This window comes from Eufriesea mexicana, unplaced genomic scaffold (assembly GCF_001483705.2).
Source record: "Eufriesea mexicana isolate 0111107269 unplaced genomic scaffold, ASM148370v2 scaffold354, whole genome shotgun sequence".
In the NCBI taxonomy this organism is placed as follows: Eukaryota; Metazoa; Arthropoda; class Insecta; order Hymenoptera; family Apidae; genus Eufriesea; species Eufriesea mexicana.
Genome location: NW_016908520.1, coordinates 78,241 through 84,494, shown reverse-complemented (window position 1 = coordinate 84,494; position 6,254 = coordinate 78,241).

Below are 6,254 nucleotides of genomic sequence, written 5' to 3'. Positions count from 1 at the left end.
ATAATTGTATAATATAAATTTTAAGTCGTAATTTAAAATTGTCGGAACTTAAAATTTTATTTCGTATAAAATCGATGGATGAAATAAAATGATTTTTCTAATCACGTTTCATTACTATAATGACCACTCGAATTAATTCACTGGTTGCGGGACAAATACATGAAATAACTCCGGTTTTATATTCAAATATATATAATATAATTCATGTAAATTAAAATTTTGATATAATAATTATATAATGCAAATTTTAAGTTGGAATTTTAAATTATCAGAATATTTTATTTCGTTTAAAATCGATGGATGAAATCGAACGATTTTTCTAATCATGTTTCATTACTATAATAACCATTCGAATTAACTCACTGGTCGTGGGACAAATACATGAAATAACTCCGGTTTCATATTGAAATATATATAATATAATTCATGTAAATTAAAATTTTGAGATAATAATTATATATTAAAAATTTTAAGTTGGAACTTAAAATTTTATTTCGTATAAAATCGATGGATGAAATTTTTCTAATTTTTTTAATCACGATTGATTACTATAAGAATCACTCGAATTAATCCATTGATCGAGGGACAAATGCTACCAGGCTTTCCAACTCAGTCGTCACAGATTTACCAACTTTTCCAATTTTTCCAATTTTTCCACTGTTTTCCACATTTTTTCGCCAATTTTTGTCATTCCAAGGCGCAAAAGATTCGAACGAAATTGTCATAAATAATTGCTTTTTTCTCCTTTCGATCTCCTCGACCTGCTTTCCCGCGATGGCCGATAAATCAGCGATTTAAAGCCGTTTCCGACGACGGAGCGTCTGTTGATTAGACCCGCGATCAGCTCGCGGTTACACGCGCGATCGCGCGCTAGATAAGAGCGATTCCGAGCGACGATAAGCCCGGCAATTACGCGGCTCGCGGTAATTATTCTCCGTTGTGACAACAGAAATGCCATCTTTTTCCCTCCGTGTTTCGTTTATCGAAACGCCACGCGATTATCGGGCGATCCAGGCTTTGCAACGTTCCAGACCCCGTGTCTTATCGCGAACGAAGCTTCTTATCTCCGATTCCCTGTTGCGGTATTTAAATTTCATGACTCGGAACGTTGTGTACCATTGGTGCACGTCGATACGTAAAATGGTGGAGTCGGGGAATTTTTTGGGAGGATTTTATTTGAATCTTTGAGAGCATTCCTTGGGACGGGCCATCGAGTCGATTTGAAATTGAGCTGAAATAAATGGATAAGTGGAAAATGGTAAGGGGTTAGGTTAGGTTAGGTTAGGTTAGGTTTGAGGATTATAAATAGGTGGATATGATGTGGATTGGTTTTGAAAATTAATATAATTGCGTTATTAATGTTTAGACTGTGAATATTAATAATTGTTTATACTTATGCAGGATACGATATATATATAATATAGGATATTTATTTTAACCCTCTATGGACCGAATGTATATTTTTCTTGACTATAAGAATTGTATGTAATATAAAATCAACAAATATCAACGAATAAATTCAGCAGTTTTGACAATTTTATTATAACGAATTCATATTAAAAATTCGAATTAACAATGGTTGTACTATTGTGCCAAGATAATGTGCAATAGATAGACAAGATAATTTTCCACGCCATCTTGTGGAAAAAAGGTCATAGGGGGCCATAGAGGACCTAATTTATCATGATCGAATAATCGGTAAATAAAAAAGAATTGGAATTTTTCAAAATGGAATCACGGGGGGTATTGTAAAAATAATTATAAATACATCGAAAGAAAAATCGCGAACTGGAGTGATCAAGACGATAACGATGAATGCAGTATTTAATAGAATACCCATACATTAGCATGTAACTTGAAAGTTACACGGGCCCATAGAGGGTTAAAAAATTTGTTATATTCGAGGAAGCCTATATATTGGGACAAATGAGAGCAGAAAAATGGGTGGATATAATATGAACAGGTTTTGGGAACTAATATATTTGTGTTATTAATCTTTAGATTGTGAATATTAATAATTATTTATACTTATGTAGGATACGAGATATATATAATATAGAATATTTATTTTAAAAAATTTGTTATATTCGTGGCAGCCTATATACTGGGATAAGTGGCAACAGAAAAATGGGTGGATATAACATGAACAGGTTTTGGGAACTAATATAATTGCGTTATTAATCTTTAGACTATGAATATTAATGTTTCTACATATGTAGGATATGATATGTATAATATAGGATATTTATTTTAAAAAATTTGTTGTTTACGAAGAAGTTTATATACTGGGACACATGAGAAGAGAAAAATTGGTGGATATAATATGAACAGGTTTTGGGAACTAATATATTTGTGTTATTAATCTTTAGATTGTGAATATTAATAATTATTTATACTTATGTAGGATACGAGATATATATAATATAGAATATTTATTTTAAAAAATTTGTTATATTCGTGGCAGCCTATATACTGGGATAAGTGGCAACAGAAAAATGGGTGGATATAACATGAACAGGTTTTGGGAACTAATATAATTGCGTTATTAATCTTTAGACTATGAATATTAATGTTTCTACATATGTAGGATATGATATGTATAATATAGGATATTTATTTTAAAAAATTTGTTGTTTACGAAGAAGTTTATATACTGGGACACATGAGAGCAGAAAAATGGTTGGATATAATATGAACAGGTTTTGGGAACTAATATATTTGTGTTATTAATCTTTAGATTGTGAATATTAATAATTGTTTATACATATGTAGGATACGATATATATAATGTAGGGTATTTATTTTAAAAAGTTTGTTATTGTCGAGGGAGCCTATGTACTGGGATAAATGGAAACAGAAAAATGGGTGGATGTAATATAAATAGATTTTGGAAACTAATACAATTGCGTTATTAATCTTTAGACTGTGAATATTAATAATTTGTTGCAGATATATGTATGTGCAATACAAAATATTTATTTTAAAAAATCTGTCATTTTTAAGGAAGTCTTTATATATTGGAACAAATGGGAATAAAAAATCATTATTTTATCATTAGCTTGTCTTTTTTCCTTTTTCTTTTGTTTTTGAAATATTTATACATTATACGATATGGAACGATGCATTTCTGCAATGTGATACTCTTTTTTGAATTTTATACTCCTTCCAAGTTAGATGAGGTATGTACATTCATAAGATAGTAGCCTAAAATTTTATTTCTTTCAAGATTTTCTTGAATATTCTATTTTGCGCCATTTTTAATGACTCCTCTGAGTGTGAGAATGTAAATAACGTTTCTCTGGCTGCGAATCGATCGATCTGAAAGAAGGGGGAAAATTGAATACGCCTGAGGATAGGTACTGAGTTAGCCATCCAGGCTAATTCGTCACTGAGATTACGTTCCAGCGTCGGAATTAGTTTGACAGTGAAATATCGGGACAGACGTGTTTGATATTGCATCGTAATTTCCAAGCGAGTACACGACGATCTCGTATTTTCAGCGCAGGCTGGATGCTGTAGGAATATGAAAGTGAAACGTCACGTATCTCGGGAACGGACGCGAAAGCTAATAATAAAAGTCTGGAACGTGATTTAGCGTCTGACGTGTACCCGGATACCAGCAACAATTTCGTTATCCACGTCGCACGCTTCTTGCGTGAAAATTAGTCATGCGCACAGTTTTATCTGCCATGTAACCGTGAACGCAATACGATGGCTGAAATTTTCGATTCTTTTCGTTTAAGCACGATTAGCTAACCGAGAGTAGACTCTGGGTGATAAGGATTCGATGTCCGGCTTCAGAAATGGGATATAAATGTCGTGGAAGCTTTCGAGATATAACGTCTACCACTTTGGACTCGTTGGACTCGATATATTCGACTTTGGACTCATTGGACTTGATACATTCGTCTTTGGACTCTCTGGACTTAATATATTTGAGTTTGGATTCATTGGATTCGATATATTTGATTTTGGACATATTGGACTTGATATATTCGTCTTTGGACTCTCTGGACTTAATATATTTGAGTTTGGATTCATTGGACTCGATATATTTGGTTTTGGACTCATTGGACTCGATGTATTTGGTTTTGGACTCATTGGACTCGATGTATTTGGTTTTGGACTCATTGGACTCGATATATTAGATTTTTGACTCACTAAACTCGACCTATTCGACTCTGGACTCATTGGACTCCATATATTCGATATTGGGCTCGATAGATTCAATATTGGACTCACTGGGCTCGATATATTCAATACTGGACTCACTGGGCTCCATATATTCAATATTGGACTCACTGGGTTCGATATATTCAATACTGGACTCACTGGGCTCCATAGATTCAATATTGGACTCACTGGGCTCGATAGATTCAATATTGGACTCACTGGGCTCGATATATTCAATACTGGACTCACTGGAGTCAATATATTCAATATTGGACCCACTGGGTTCGATATATTCAATATTGTACCCACTGGACTCAATATATTCAATATTGGACTCACTGGACTTGATATATTCAATATTGGACTCACTGGACTCGATATATTCAATATTGGACTCACTGTACTCGATATATTGTACTCTGAATTCATTAAGATGTTTTCTATATGAGTTTGGATTCTCTGCATTCGATATATGTGACTTCGCTATTGATTGGAATATCTTATGTACAATTTTGGACTCACTAGGTCGATATAAATGGCTTTGAACTCATCAGGATATCACGTTTACAATGTTAGAGCAAGCTGATTCGACATTGGTGACTTTGGACTTATCAGAACACCAAGATATCACTTTCAGATTCACAGGATTTACTATAAGTGACTTCGGATTCATCATGACATGATATACGTAGTTCTCCAATTTATTGGATTCGATATAAGTGACTTTGGACTCGTCAAAATCTCAGGTACACAATTTAGAACTGATTAAATCGATGCAAATGATTTTATACTCATTAAGACACCCGGTACAAAATTTTAGATCTCTCAAACTTGATATACCAATCTTCAGACTTAGGTCCGCGTATAATAGTCAAGCATTTGGAAGCAGTCAAGTTTCAAAAGTATTCAAACCGTTCACAGATTTCGCGGCTACCTAGAATTCAGGCGAGTTCCAAATATTCCGAGTTGTTCGTGGTCCTGGAATCTTTCCGGACTTCCAGAAGTATCCAGTACCCCTGGAGGCTCCACAGACCTTGCGGATTCTCGAGGTCCTCGAAGTTCCCAAGGGTTTGAAGGGTTACTCCTGGTCTTTGGAGATTTCGAAAGTCTCGAAGCTATTCCAGGGTCCCTCTGTGGCCATCGTAGGAACCACAGAGATCCTCCACGATCCTCCAACGACATCGGAAGTCTCCCTAGAGGATTCCCTAGCCGTAGGTCGTCGCCGATAAATCTAGGGTCTCCTGCATCGCGTCTTTCCAACGTGACACCCCGTATATCAAGTGCAACGAGTTCACTGTGACCTATTTCGAGTCTAATGGATCCAGACTAGTCCATAACCTATTTAACACACCTGGCATAGTTCCTCTCGGATCTCTGCAATCTTGCTGATCGCATTTCACCTATCCAAAGTGCCCCATGTGGGATTCCCTGCTTTCAATCTCGTTTCTATCTAACGAATTCGAAGTGTGTCTTTGTTATTTACCATTCTAGGCACTTTGTTCGTCTCCTTTTTACCCAGTAGTCTGTGGAAGGATTAAAATTACGAAAACATTAGGCGTTCCAAGTGGCTAGCTCTGATACCCGGTTCGGATCGAATCGAGACGTCATCATCGGGCAGATGCGCGTTACCTAACGCTATTATGGGAAATCTATATTCCCTTCTTGGCCAGGATGAAGATATTGGATCCGAATGCCATTACGGAATATTGTTATTCGCCATCTGTTTTCCACGGGATTCGTTTCACTCCGTGCCACGTGTTTCCACCATCGAGGAGCTGTCGATGGTGGCTCTAAGCGACGATTAAAGTGCAATTTCCTGCGGAGTACAGCTCGAGTGTTCTGTCGTTGCTGGAAAATATTTTTATCGGCTGTCATATTCGATATTTTACTTTGTTTCGTGTTCCTCGTTCTTCCGGCATATTTTATAGATAGTTTTGTTTATAAGAGATAATATCCGGATTAGAATGGTTGATCTGTAATCTGTACTCATAGTAGTTTTCAATAGCTTCATCAGAATCCCAGTTTTGACCGAAGTCTCCGAAAATTGGGAGGAAAGAAACGAAGAGTACAACACTCGACCG